Below are 15,292 nucleotides of genomic sequence, written 5' to 3'. Positions count from 1 at the left end.
CTCTCTCTCTCTCTCTCTCTCTCTCTCTCTCTCTCTCTCTCTCTCTCTCTCTCTCTCTCTCTCTCTCTCTCTCTCTCTCTCTCTCTCTCTCTCTCTCTCTCGCTCTCTATCTCAAGACATAAAGGCTTCTGCGGCTTCTGTGTATATTTAAGAGCGAGCGAGCGTGTAGGGTATTTTTGATAAGGCTGTTGTCCAAGGAGTTTAGAAGAGTTGTTATCGAGTGTATTTCCTCAAAAGAGGTTTTATCGGAAGTCAGATGCAAGGATGAAGCACTTTCTGGTCATTCGTCTCTTGTTTGTGTTGGTGTTTTTACGTTCGTGAAGTTGATCGTAATTCGAGATTCTTCTCTCTCTATCTATTTATTTATTTCTCTATTAATCTCTGGCCAGTTGTTTCTATCTATCTCTCATTGTCTTTCTCCTTTTTTCTCCTCCTTTTTCTTCTTCCTCTCTGTCTCTCTTATCCTCTCTATTTATCTATCTATCCATCTATCTATCTATCTCTTTCTCTCTCTCTCGCTTTCTTTCTTTCCTTTCTTTCAATTTTGCCTTACCTCTTCGCCCATTCTCATCCTTGCTTGTCACTCGGTGCCTATAAATAGCCCCCGAGATGGATGATCGGTTAGTCGGTGTATGTCGGTTAACGACTGCGCTCCTAATTTAATTCGTAGTCAAGGTGTCAGCATTAGTCACTTTTATTCCCACTCTCTCTCTCTATTTTTCTTTCTTTCTCTCTTTCTTTTCTCTCTCTCTCTCTCTCTCTCTCTCTCTCTCTCTCTCTCTCTCTCTCTCTCTCTCTCTCTCTCTCTCTCTCTCTCTCTCTCTCTCTCTCTCTCTTTCAGTCTCTCTCTCTCTCTCTCTCTCTGTCTCTCTCTCTCTCTTTCAGTCTCTTTCTCTTACTGTCTTTCTCTTTATATTTCTCTTTCTCTTTATCTCGCCTCTATTATCTCTCCTGTGAAGCCTCGATTTTTAAGAATTTATAGATAAAACCACATAGCTATAGAAAGATAGAGAGAGAAAGAGAAAGAGAGAAAGAAAGAGTTAGCGCCGTCCCATCCGAGCTCCTCTGTGCCGAGCGAGCGAGCGAGCGAGCGAGAGAGAGCGAGAGAGGCAGGCCGCGCCATAAATTAGGCTCGCCCCGCCGCGATTAACGAAGCCGTAAATCATCTCCGTCTTGATCGGCCGAGATGGATAATCGCGGCTCCGGTCACGCGGCGTAAGTGAGCGCCGTGTCTCCGTCAACGTAAGACGTGTGTTGGATTGGGCGCGGGCTGGGGGGGAGGAGGGGAGGGAGGGAAGGGGGAGAGGAGAGGGAGGGAGGGAGGGGAAGGGGAAGGGGAACTGGGGAAGAGAGGAGCGAGGGAAAGGGTAGGCTAGAGGAGAGAGGATGAGGGGAGCGCGGGATGGGAAGAGAGTGAGAGGAGAGAGAGAGAGAGAGAGAGAGAGAGAGAGAGAGAGAGAGAGAGAGAGAGAGAGAGAGAGAGAGAGAGAGAGAGGGAGGGAGGGAGGGAGAGGGGGGGAACGGGCAGGCAGGCGACAGAGGGGAGAGTGAGGGGAGGGAGAGAGGGGAGAGCGAGCATTTGTGGGACGGCGGCAGCGACTCAAGGGGGGGAGGGGAGAAAACAGCAACAAGTCTAACTGATGTCGCGGCGGCTGCCAAGATGGTGAGGTTTGGATGTTGGCAACGGCGGACTATATAGACTTCCATACACTGGGAAACTCCTGCCGATAAAAATGGCTCGGACGGTCGGAGGAAGCAGCGGCTGTCTCTGCCGCGGGGAAGCGCCGATGGGGAGGAAGAACTCCCCTCGTCTTGGGGAAGGAAGGGAGGGAGGGGGGAGGAGGAGGAGGAAGGGGAGCGGGAGAGGCGCTGGGGTTTTAGGGGAAAAGAGGGCTTGGGGGGACTGTTTCTACCTCGGGGAAGCGCCGATGGTGAGGAAGAACTCCCCTCGTCTTGGGGAAAGAGGGGAAGGTTGGGGAAACACGGGTATAAGGTAGGGGAGGGGGGGGGGGCAGAATAATGGAGATACATTTAGGGGAGTGAGTTGAAGGGGTTGTAGGGGAGAGGTAGACAGGAGTTGAGGAAGAGTGGTGGGGAGGGGTAAAGAGGCATTAGGGAGGGGAAAGGAGAACATACATTTAAGAAAAAGGGGAATTAGTCCAACGCCGGCAAGCCTGTGATTCGAGATCCGAGGGGAAAAGGTAGATTAAGCAGATGTTTTATGGCCGACAGAGTACAAATCCGGGCGTTGGAAATTAAGTCTCCCGTAAGTGATATTTAGCATTCAGTTCCTTTCATTCCATTTCTTGTCGCAATATCATTCATCAATCGTAAGAAATATATATGAATTTAAACAAATATATATGAATTTAGATCAAAGAGTCTTCTTTTAGTCCACCATCGTAACAGACATAGGTAACGGTATATATTTACCTAGAACTTAAATTCGACGACTGCGGACTTCGTTCGACCTGATTTCGATGCAGTGTATGTATGGCTATGTACGCGCGTGTTTATGAGTGGGGTTTCTGTGTTCCGTCATGGCCGTCGATGTTTACCTACAGCCGTTTGTTTTGTGTAAAGAACTCTAGTGATGACACAGCTCGGCCGAGATGGGATTCTGTTGCTGTGAAAGGAAGAGTCCTGTTGTGTGTTAGTCTGTGTGTGCGAGAAGCTTACATATATGCGGACGTACGCATTCATGCATTTGTGCGTAAAGCATTTAAATATATATTCAGATACATTCATGACACACACACACACACACACACACACACACACACACACACACACACACACACACACACACACACACACACACACACACACACACACACACACACACACACACGTATTTTAAGTAGAGATCAGACTAATTTTAGCTTGATATTCCGGGAATTGTGATTTTATCTTCCTCCCCTTCTCTCATTCTACGAACACTTCCTTAGCTTTCCTTTCTTCCTAAGCTAAAGGAACAGGACGAAAAGGTAAACGAGAAAGTGTGAGGGAAAGAGAAAGAGAAGGAGAAGGTGAGTGGAAGGTGAGAGGTGTTTATGCCACTGGGATGGAGAACAATTGTGTCTCGTATTTCTCTCTCTCTCTCTCTCTCTCTCTCTCTCTCTCTCTCTCTCTCTCTCTCTCTCTCTCTCTCTCTCTCTCTCTCTCTCTCTCTCTCTCTCTCTCTCTCTCTCTCTCTCTCTTCTCCTGTCCTCTCCACTTTTTTTTTCTCATTATCATCATAAACGCAGGGGTCCCATGGCTGATTGTAATTGCATTTCATCTCGAAGAGGTGGTAGAGGATAAAAGAAGGAACAGGAAAGAAGAGAAAAGAGGAAGAGTAAGGAAGGGAGAGAGGAGGATTAGAGAGACGAGGAAAGGAAGAAGAGAGGGAAAGAGGGAGAGAAAAAGAGAGAAAGTGAAAGAGAATGAAAGAGGGGGGGAGAAAAGAAAAGAAAGGGATGAGACAGAGAGAAAGAGAATGAAAGAGGAGATAGAATGAGAAGAGGGAGAGGGGGGCGGTGGGAAGGGAGGGAGGGAGGGACACAGCAGGTGCGGGAGCCAGTGTGGCATGGGGCGGGCGCACACGCTGGGGGTGCCAGTGTGGCTCAGTGCCCGGGCAGCGCGGGCAGTGGTACGCCTCACTGGCCCTCTCGTTCCTCGTGTGAGTTATCGCGAAGCCGCCGCCACCCTCAGCCCGCAGGAGGCGTGTTTCGTGTATCGAGGCCGCCCTTGTTTCGACGCCGCGGAGTGACCTCTCTCCGTGTGGGCGGCGTCTCAAGGTGGTCCGGGGGGCGGCGCCGTCAGTGCTTTCGAAGGGAAGGGCGGGGGGCGGACGGTAAGGGACGCGGCGGAGTGTGAGGGGAAACTCGTGACTTGAAACATCCTGGGTTGGACCGAGGCACAGAGAGGCTTCATTGAATCTGAATTATTTTTTTTAGTGTGTGGGCGGGGGTGGTGGGTGGGGGTTGGGGGGAAGAGGATAAACTCTGCAAAACTTTACAAGGAACAGAAAATCCGGGAGCTGAGACGTGTTAATCCACGAGTGATCTTATTCGAAGAAGGAGAAAGAGAAAGGGAAGGAAGAGAAGGAGAAAGCAGGAGGAGAAGAAGGAGGAAGAGGAAGAGGAGGTGGTCGAAAGGAAGAACAAGAACAAGAGGTGAGAGAGAGTGTGAGAACTTATATGCCACGATAGAGAACAGAGGATTTAGAGGGATTCAAATGACCACCGCTGAAGTGCCCTTTCCTTCCCTCCTTTCCCTTCTTGACCGAGTGATGGGCGCAGAGGAACTCGCCCACGCAAAACACGGTATTGTAACTGTGCTCTCTATTTTCAGCGCAATATTGCACTTCAGTTGCTTAATAGAAGAAGGAAATCGTGTTCGCAGAATTTAGGGATTACGTTTGTTTGGCATTTCTTCTGCTCTTGTGCGGAGAAGAGCATCTGTTGTTTTCAATATTGTAAAGTTTGTATGTTGTATGATCCTTGAGGTGTTTCTCTTGTTTTTTTTTCTCTTTGGGTCGAGTGGGAGCGATGATAATGATACTGATAATGGTGATGATAAGGTACTGATGATAGCAATAAGATGGTGATAAAAAATAGAAAAAGAAAAATAACGGTATAGTTATTACTATTATTATTATCATTATTATTTTCACTTCGAAATACAGACCCGAATTATAATCAGAAGCTTCGACGATAAACCTTTCCTTTACGACTTAGGGTCTTTAGCAGATAAACAGCGCGCAGTTTCGTAATCCGCGATGTAATATCAACTAACAAAAGATAAGCAGAATTAAACGTAAACATCTCTGGATCAGCTGGTCCGCAAACAAACAAAGAAACAGGTGATGGGAGAAGTACTCGAGATGAGTCTGGGGAAATTAGATGAAAGATATGAGATATACGCGTTTATAATGTTATATTATAATGAGCTTAGATATGAGACAACATTGTCTGATTACTTTACGAAAATGAATGTTAGGAGTGGCATGATATGAGTTAGTAGTGGATATTGTCTGTTTTTGAATGTCATAAAAAAGAAAAGTGTGTTTTTTATTTGCTTCTCTTGTTGCTTCGTCGCTGTTATGGTGTGTTAATATTTCCATCACGCTTTTGTTTCCATTCTTGACTGAATTTCTCTAGAATTAATATACTTCTTGCTACTACTACTACTATTATTATTGTTATGCTTTTGTAGTCGCTATAGTTTATATTACTATACCACAATACTATATTATTACCATTACTACCATCACAATGACCATTATATCATCGTCTACTTCTCAGTATTATTTATAAATATCAAACATTAAAATACCTAGCAAAAGAATAGTTATCTCATCTGCAGTTGCATGCAAATCAGACTAAGCAATTACTGAACGGGGAGTAGGCATCCCCCATCCCACCCCACCCCACCCCACCCCACCCCCTCTCATGGTCTTGATTAAAAAGGACATGAGAGGAAAAATATCCTCTTTCGACCTGCCTCAAGGAGATTTCTCTTCGGTTCTCCTTCGCCATTTTCTTCGGTGGAGTAGCTATGGGGATTTTTTCTTTCTTTTCTTTTTTTTCGTTGTGATGTTTCGTTCGGTTTCTTTCTGATTTTTGTTTTGGGGGGGGGATTTTTTTTTGTTTTTGGTTTGTTTGTTTTCGTTCTCTCGTTCACTTTATTTTTTAAAGCCTTGCTCTTTTTTTCTCTCTCTTTCTTTCTCTCTTTATTGTTCTCTCTTTTTTTTGTTCTCTCTCTCTCTATCTATCAATTTATCTATCTCTATCTCTCTCTATCTCTTTCATTTATATATTAACAATCATGATATTGATGATAATGGTGATAAAGATAGTGATACTTATAACAATGATAATAATAATGTAAGTAATTATCATAAACATCATCGTTATTATTATTATTTCCATTAATCATTATTATCATCATTATTACAATCACTATTATACCTCAATTTCCATATACTTTTCTCATCTGATCGCCCGGAAAACAAATGCGTCTTGATGAACATGCTTTCTTAACCCGACCGCCCCGTTATAAGCTCTCACTCCCTCGAAGGCAGCGAGAATCGGCGAAATTACGCAATAACGCTTCCCGGTCCAAGGTCACGGAACCGGCGGCGGCGCCATTGCGACCTCGCTCCGAAACTCGTAGATTGTGTCTCTTGGCTCGCTCGTCCTGTACCGAGATGGGAGACGTTTTTTATATAAACAATTATTTTTCCTGCGCTGTCTGTCTGCGTGCGGGGTCTTTTTTTTTTTGTCCTCTCGGATTGTGTTGGGGATTGTCTTTTGGTTTGTCTGTCTGGCTGTTTCTCTGTGGTTGTCTCTCTCTCTTTCTCTCTCTCTTTCGCTTGCTTGCTCACGCGCTCGCTTTCTTTCTCTCTTTCTTTTTTTTCTCTATCTCTCTCTCTTTCTCTTTCTCTCTTTCTCTCTCTCTCTCTCTCTCTCTCTCTCTCTCTCTCTCTCTTTCTCTCTCTCTCTCTCTCTCTCTCTCTCTCTCTCTCTCTCTCTCTCTCTCTCTCTCTCTCTCTCTCTCTCTCTCTCTCTCTCTCTCTGTCCCTCCCAAAGATCAAACCGAAAAGAGAGAGAAAAAAGAAAGAAAGTGAGGGAGAGAGAGAGAGAGAGAGAGAGAGAGAGAGAGAGAGAGAGAGAGAGAGAGAGAGAGAGACAGAGACAGACAGAGAGAGATTGCGCTAATCCCCCGTTTTCAACTTCGTCCTGTCCCGCCGGAGAAGTTCCCGCGTCATAAACATTGTGAGTCTATCGTCTCCTCGGAGCGGATGTTCGTCTTAGCTTCGGACTTTAAGGGTTGGGGTTTATATTTCATTGTTATTATTTTCTATGTCGTTATTATTGCTGTTGTTATTGTTGTTGTTGGTGGTATTATATTGTTATCATTGGTATTGTTTGTTTTTTGTTTTAATTGTTATTAGTATCATCATCATTATTGTAACCGTTCTCGTGGTTCTGGTTCTTACTCAACTTTTATTGTCCGTATTTATGTTTATACATAGTCGGAATTAATCTGTTGATTATGAAATAGAAATTGAAAAATAACATTACAAGAAGAAAAAAAAACATTAGGTTTTAGGCGATGACAGTTAACTTTCAAAAAAATATATATATCAGTCAATCGTCAATTAAAAAAAAAATGAGAAAATAGAAACGCGTTGATTAATCTGCCAACGTATGAATTAGTACTTTATTGAGGGAAGTATTTGGGATATTGTGAATGAATGAATTAGTGAATTGGATTAATGTGAAAGTGAAACAGATCTTAGAACGTGTTGTTAGGCAATGCGGTTATAATATATTTTCCCTTGTTATTTTTCCTCTTGTTTGTTGTGTTCTTCCGTTTCCCCATTTTGTCATTTCTCATGTCTTGATTGCGTCCTCTCTCATACCCTCATTTCGTCACTCTTCGTTTCCTCGTTTCGTCTTTCTCATTTCCTCATTCGTTCATTTATTCACTTTTCACTTCTTCAATTGCTAATTTGGTCTTTTTCCCATTTGCTGACTTCCTCATCTCCTCATATATTTTTTCTTTCTTTCTTTCTTTTTCTCACTTCCTCATTCCGTTATTTTCTCACCGAGATGCCCTTGGCTGCTTTTACTGTATATTTCTTTTATCGATCTATTCATTTCGGTTTATTTTTGGCTGATTCTGAGCTCGAGGGATCCGAGTTAATGCCCTGCAGGATTACGGACGTGTTTTTGGCGCTGTTGAGGAAGGGGCGGGGGGAGGGGGATGGGGAGGAGGGAGAAAGGGGGGAAAGAGGGAGAGGGAGGAGGGAGAAAGGGGGGAGAGAGGGGGGGGAAGAGGGAGAGGGAGAAGGGGAAGGGGGGAAAGAGGAGGGAGAAGGGTGGAAAAGAAGAAGAAGAGAAAGAGAAGGAGGAGGAGAAGAAGAAGAACAGCGAAGAAGAAAGCGAAGAGAAGAGAATCAAGAAAAGGTTAAAACACTCAAGCAAAGTTACCTCTCGCATCCGCTCTATCCAAATCTTCTAAAACAATCTACTACAGAGGACAGAATCAAAAGCAAGGAAGACAGAGGCTTGCGGGGGGAGGGGGGGCTTAAGGGGAGAACCTAAGCGGAGTTCAAGCAATGGAGCCCTGCTTTCAATGGGGTTTATGAGGCATTCCCTTTCATCTCATTTTCCTCCTCACTTCCTCCTCTCCTTTATTTGTGCTTGCGCTTATGCCGTCTTTATCACCTTTTACTTTTTATTTATTTATTTTTTTTATACTTTTATTTTTTGGGGAAGGGGGGGGTGTTCTTTCTATCTTCCTTTTTTTTTCCTTTTCTCTTCTTATTTTGCTTTTCTTTCGGTTCGCCCTTCCTCCCTTCATTCTCTTTTTTCTTTCATGTTCTTCCTTCTTTTCATTCTTTGTTTTTTCTTTTCTTTTCTTCGTTCATTCTGTTATTACTTATCTTCTCTCTCCCTCCCTCTCTCTCTCTCTCTTTCTCTCTCTCACTCTCTCACTCTCTTCGTCTTTACATTCTCCTCTTTTTCTTTCGTTTTTTTTTTTTTCTTCTTCTTCCTCTCTTCTTTTTTCTCCTTCCTCTTCCCCCCTTCCCCCCTCCCCCTCCCCACCTGTTGTCCTTGGATGGCTATCTGTGTCTCTTGATGATATTAAAGTGTGTGTGTTGGAGGTCTTTTGCGACCTTTGTTTTATTTAGAAGATGCATCTCCGATCCCCCTCCCTTCCCCCTTCCCCTACCCTTCCCCCCCCCCTTTTTTTTTCCTCTTTATACTTTATTCTCCTTCTCTCTGTTGTGTCTGTCTGTCTCTTTATGTTTTTTTTTTCTTTCTCTTTGTTTTCTTTTTCTTTCTCTTTGTTTTCTTTTTCTTTCTATCTTTCTTTCTTTCTCCTTTTTTTCTCTCTCTCACTCATTCTCTCTCTCTCTCTCTCTCTCTCTATATATATATATATATAAATATATATATATATATATATATATATATATATATAATATCCCTCTCCCCCCCAATCTTTCTCAATTTTCTACCCTCTCCTGTCCTCCGTCTTCCCCTCTCCCCTCTCCGTCTCCCCCCTTCGCGCCCTCCTTTGTGCTTTTGCTGAGATGTCCACGGAAAATTGGGAAGGAAAATTGCGTGTAAAATCCATCTTGTCGTGTCTGAAGTTTGCAACAAGAGGATGTGTCTCTGTCCCGTGTGTGCAGGGCAGTGAATGCGGCGGAGGAGAACACATATTAACATAGATTCACGCAGCTCCTTGTGCCTGCCTGCCTGCCTGCCTGCCTTCCCCGCTCTCGCTTACCTCGTCTCCATCCTTCCCAGCTATTTTCCTCTTCTTTCTCCTTTACTCCCCTTTTCCCTTCTTCTCTTCTGTCCTTATCTTCTCCCTTTTCCTCATCCTTTCTTGTTCTCCCTTCTCCTATCCTCCTCTTCCCCTTCCTCCTTTTCCTCCTCCTCCTCCTTTCCCTCTTCCTTTTCCTCCGCATCTTCCTTCTCCTCCTCCATCTCCTTCTCCTCCTCCTACTCCTCCTCCATCTCCTCCTTTTCCTCCTCCTTCTCCTCCTCCTCCTCCTCCTCCTCCTCCTCCTCCTCCTTTAAATCGTGTTTTCTTCGCGCATGCTTAATAGCGGAAGTTTATGATCGCGCTCGTCATATCCCTTGGAAGATGTCAGCCATGTGTGGGGAGGGTCTGTGGAGAGGGGGGAGGGAGGTCTTGATAGTAGCATGGGGTGAGTAGGGGAAAAAGGCAAGGAGGGAAGGAAAGGGAAAACAAAAGAGAGAGGGAAGGAAGAAGGGATGTGACTGGGAGGGAGTGAGGGAGGGAGGGAATGAGGTAGGAGGAGAAGATTGAAAAAATTATCTTCCGTGATCTTGAAACAACTTTGGCGACTTTTATTTTCTCTCCCTATCCCCTTCCCCCTTCCCCTACTCCCCTACCCCTACTCCCCTACCCCCAGCAATGCAGTTGGTCTCGAGGACGATGAGGACGTGAGTATGAGTTATCCCGAGTGTGTGAGTCAACCCCGCGAGTTTTAAACCGTGTGAATTCTTGAATGAACCCAATGAGTGTGTGTGTGTGTGTGTGTGTGTTTGTACATGTGAATATAACGTGGTGAGAGTGTGAGTCCGTCCAGTGTGCGTAAAGGTGAGAGAGAGAGAAAGAGAAAGAGAAAGAGAAAGAGAAAGAGAGAGAGAGAGAGAGAGAGAGAGAGAGAGAGAGAGAGAAAGAGAGAGAGAGATTCCTACCAGAAAGAAAAAGAATCAAAGAAAGCAATAAATAAAAATAGGTAGAAGGAGGTATAAAATAAAAACCCTAGAGACAGACAGAGAAGATAAAAAATAGAAGAAGGAGAAGAAGAAGAAGAGGAAAAGAGAAGGCAAAAGAACAAGGAACCAAGAGAAAGCGGCAGGAGGTTCGACCGGGTGTGGATGTGCAAAATAACCAATGTCTTGACGCCTTGTGAGTTCCTTACTTTGTTTACTAACAAAACACTATTACCAGGAGGTCCGAAGTGGGCGGAGCGAGAGGAGGGGAGGGGAGGGGAGGGGGGGGGGAAGGGCACGTGAGAGAGAATAAAAGCTGGGCCTAATTTTTATTTCATTATTTTATATTGTTGATTATCTTTGTTGTTGGTATTGTTATTATTATTAGTAGTAGTAATAGTGGTAGTGTTCTTATTATTATGGTTATTGTTATCGTTTTTGTTATTGTTGGAATTATTCCTGGTTTTATTTTTGTGATCATTATGATCATCATTATTATTATTATTATTGTGTATTGTTGTTTTTGTGCTTGTGCATCATTATCACCATCATTATTATTTTTATTACCCGTAGTATTAATATTATTCATTATTATTATTATTATTATTATTATTATTATTATTACTATTATTAGTAGTATCATTATAGTATTAGTATTATTATTGTAACTACTATTATTATTACTATTTCTGTTGTTGTTGTTGTTAATATATGACAAAACACACTACCGGGTTGACACAGTGCCAGAAAACACACACAAAACCAAAAGTTCATTATAAAAGTGAGACGACGTTTTCGAAATCCTTTTTGATTGTTTTTCAACATAATAGTTAGATATATGATTTTATTATTGTTGTTGTTGTTGTCATCATTATTATTATTATCATCATCTTTAATTGATTATTGTTACTCTCATTATCATCATTTAAATTATTATTATCATCATTGATAGTCTCTGTTATATGAGATTCTCAATTTACGGAATTCGTCTCCGTTTTAAAGTAATTTTCTTCCACGCGATTGTAATTTGAAGCAATTTTCTTCCACGCGCAACCTGGAATACATATTTGTTGTTGTTTAGTCTCTGTCTACTACTGCTGCTACTAATATCACTACTTCTACAACTATTACTAATTCTTCTAATACTTATTCTACTAATACTACCACCAACTACGACAACTAAAACTACTGTTACTACTACTACTACCACCACCACCACTACCGCCACTACTACTACAACAACTAAAACTACTGTTACTACTACGACCACAACCACCACTACCGCCACTACTACTACAACAACTAAAACTACTGTTACTACTACGACCACCACCACCACTACCGCCACTACTACTTCTACAACTAAAACTACTACTAATACCATAACTACTACTACTTATACTACAGTCAGTACCAATAGTATTTCCATCGTTATCGTCACCCTTGTTACCAGTGCCATCCATACAGTAGATGAAAATATTTTATGGATCGTAAATTACTCCACATCCACGGTCATTAAGTTAGAAAAAAAAGGATAGATAAATAAATTAATGAAAAAAAACTACCATCTCGACAGCAGTTGCGACAAGCCTGACACACGTGACACGCAAGACACATGACACATGACACACGACACAAGACACATGTCAGCACCTCTTGCCAGTTCTAGATTACTCCGTTCACGTACTTATCCATGCCGTATCCACCCGTGCCTGGCTTGATGTTAGGTAGAGAGGGATTTTCTCTTTTTGTCTGAAGGATTCGAGAAAAAGAAAGTTGCAAACAGAGTAATGAAGGGAGAAATAGGTAAAAGAGAATTGAGGGAGGAGAGAAGGGAGGAGGGGGAGGAGGAGGAGGAGGAAGAGGAGGAGGAGGATGGAGGGGGGGAGGAAGGAGGAAGGAGGAAGGAGGAAGGAGGAAGGAGGAAGGAGGAGGAGGAGGAGTTGGAGGAGTTGGGGGGGGGGATTAGAGGAGGAGAGATCAATGGAAGAGATAATGATAAGAGAAGGAAATAATAGTAGGAATAGGAGGAAGAAGAGTAAATAATGAAAATAATAATAAAGGGAGGGAGAAAGGGAGGAGGAAGAAAAGATCTCAATGATAACGAGAGAACGATATAAGAAGGAGGAAAGGAAGAGAGAAGAAGAGGTGGAGGAGGAAGATGAAGAAGAAGAAGAAGAAGAAGAAGAAGAAGATAAAGAAGAGGAAGAATAAGAGGAGGAGAAGGAGGAGGAGGAAGAAGAAGAGAAAGAAGAGGGGAAGGTGGAGGAGAAAGAGTACCTCGCAGTAGTGACGTTCGGTAGCTCGTCCGCCGCGCCGACACGGGTTATGCGATCAAAGGGCGGCCCGTCGGCGGCGCCCGTGACGGATGGCCGCGCCCTTGAGCCTTGCCGTCAACTGTCATTTGGATATTGCTTTTATCTGTTACGGGGAAGGCGGGGAGAGAAGAGACTGAGATAGAGGAGAGGGAAAGCGAGGGTGGATGGGTTCTCTCTGTCTTTCTGTTTCTGTTTTCTCTCTCTCTCTCAATCTCTGTCTTTCTCTCTCTCTCTCTCCCTCCTTTTATTTCTCTCTCTCTTATCTTCGCCATCATTATCTCACACTATCAGTATTCACTCCCTTTCAACTTCCGATCGCCCCGACTATCAACCTTTTCCCTCCCCTCCCCCTCCTACCCCTCCTACCCCTCATCTACGTTCACTCACCTCGGTGAGTCTATCCCTCACCCTTCTCCCCCCTCTCCCTCCCTATTATTTTCTCTTCTACCTCTCTCCTTCCCTCACCCCTTCCCTCCCTCTCCCCTCCCTCTCTCTCTCTCCCTTCCCTTCATTTCACTTAACTCCCTTCTCTCCTCTCTCTCTCCCCTCTCCTCCTCCCCTCCCCTCCCACTCCCTCTCCCTATTCCCCTTTCTTTCCCACCCCCGCCCCCTCCTCCCTCCTCCTCCTTTCCCCAAGCCATTCATAAGTGCCAGGAATAAGCCGGGTGAGTGACATGCTGGGGTGTATAAACCTATTTTAGCTCCCACGAACGGAACACGCGCGCACTCAATCCTCGTTGGGGGGCGATACACACACGCATACACACATACATACATACATACATGAGTACGTGGGTATATACATAGATATGTTCATAAGTACAGACGTCGTTTTATTCATTCATCCATCTATAGATACATAGGTATATGTAATACAATGCAGAAGGATGGAAAAAGTCTTACATATGTATAAACAGACTAACCGATAAAGAGACACTTACATATATACAGACAGACAGACTGACTGATAAAGAGACACTTACATATATACATACATGTATATGTACATACATATGTACATTTACAAAATGCATACATACAAACAGTTTAATAAAAAAACAATAATATATATATATATATATATATATATATATATATATATATATATATATATACACATATATATATACACATATATATATATATATATATATATATATACATATATATATATATATATATATATATATATATATATATATATATATATATATATATACACACATAAAAGGCAAGAAAGGAAGGAAGAAGGGATCAGCGGTAAGTGGGCGTGGCCGTGGGCGTGTGGGTGTCGTGTGGGCGCGAAAAAGATAGGAGAGATAGGAAGGAAAAGGATGGGAAAAGAAGAAAGGTGACGAAGGAGTGGGAGTAGGAGTTGGGAAGGGGAAAGGGTAGGAGAAGGGAAGGGGTAAGAATAGGGGGAATGGGAGGAGAAGGGGAGAAGGGGGGGGGGGAAGGGGCGTGTGATCTCGCAAGTTGAGCAAGAAACTGCTCGGTAAGTTGCTGGGAATATAAAAGGGTTTGGATCTTGTTAAAGTACTTGGCGTAGGAGTCTTTCTCGGAGGTTAATGCCCGCCTTCTCTCTCTCTCTCTCTCTCTCTCTCTCTCTCGTTCTCTCTCTCTCTCTCTCTCTCTCTCTCTCTCTCTCTCTCTCTCTCTCTCTCTCTCTCTCTCTCTCTCTCTCTCTCTCTCTCTCTCTCTCTCTCTCTCTCTCTCTCTCTCTCCTTTACGCGCCTCAGAATCGATTGACCAGTGACCTTCTTGTTCAGATTTAGCGGGACAATTGTTTACATTTTTGCCGGACCAACAAGAGTAACGGAGGGATCCCAGTTGATCTTTCCCCCTCCCCCCTCTTCCCCATTCACCCTCCCCTTCTTTCCCCTCTCGCCCCTCCCCCCACTCTTCTACCTTTCCTTCTACTTCTTTTCCCTCTTTGTCTTTTTACTTATCTCTGTATCTCGTTCTTCTTTCCTCCCCTCCCTCTAACCCCACCTCTCATCTCCTTCTCCTTCCCTCTCCTTCTCTCTCCCTATTCCAACCTCTCCTACTCCCCTCTTCCTATCTCTTCTTCCCTCTCTCCCTCTCTCCCTCCCTCCCTCCTTCTCTTCTCTTCCATCTTTCTCTCTCTACCCCCTTTCCCCTCCGTCCCTTCCCCTCTTCCCTTTGCCTCCCTCCCCCTCTTCCCTCCGCCTCTCTCCCCCTTCCCTCCCCTCTTCCATCTTAGGGAGGGGAGATGGAGGGTTGTGGGGTATGGCTAGATTTATATATAGGCTACATGTACTTTTATGGGCAAATGGGGTAGATTGTATTGAATATATTGTGAATCTTGCCAATTTCATGTTGTTTTTTTATTTTATTTGTTGGATTTATTGTTGTTATTATTATTTGTTAATGTTGACTTTGTGCAAACATCTGCTTATTCCTTTTTATTCTTGTTTTCTTCCTCCTCTTTATCTCCATGACCCACTTCTACTTCCTTTTCCACTTCTCCTCTTCCATTTCGCCTCCCATTGCCTCTCCCCTCCGCTTCCACCTTTTCTTCCTCCTCATCCTCCTCGTCCTCCTCGTCCTCAACCTCCCTTCTTCCTCTTCCTCTTCCCTCCCCCCTCTCCCACTTCCTCTTCCTCCCCGTCCCATTTCCCCCATCCCATAGACATATAGAGGGAGGGGATGGGGGCGTGACTGCAGATAACTCACGCTCTCCTCGCCCCGCCCCTTTGGACA

General features: G+C 43.8%; 1 protein-coding gene across 1 annotated transcript in view; it reads left to right on the top strand.

The window, feature by feature from the left end:
• The first annotated feature begins 3,567 nt into the window (after positions 1–3,567).
• Positions 3,568–15,292, top strand: part of LOC122252135 (uncharacterized) — a 45,876-nt gene continuing 34,151 nt past the window's right edge. Inside the window, exon 1 of the mRNA XM_086538856.1 lies at positions 3,568–3,661. The gene's annotated coding sequence lies outside the window, so the exon portion shown is untranslated. The remainder of the gene's footprint in view (positions 3,662–15,292) is intronic.

The sequence above is a fragment of the Penaeus japonicus genome, unplaced genomic scaffold (assembly GCF_977035675.1).
Source record: "Penaeus japonicus unplaced genomic scaffold, GWHDUDI00000001_assembly GWHDUDI00000008, whole genome shotgun sequence".
NCBI classification, from domain to species: Eukaryota; Metazoa; Arthropoda; class Malacostraca; order Decapoda; family Penaeidae; genus Penaeus; species Penaeus japonicus.
The sequence above is the reverse complement of the archived record's forward strand: the minus strand, read 5'-3'. Positions and strand labels throughout refer to the sequence as shown.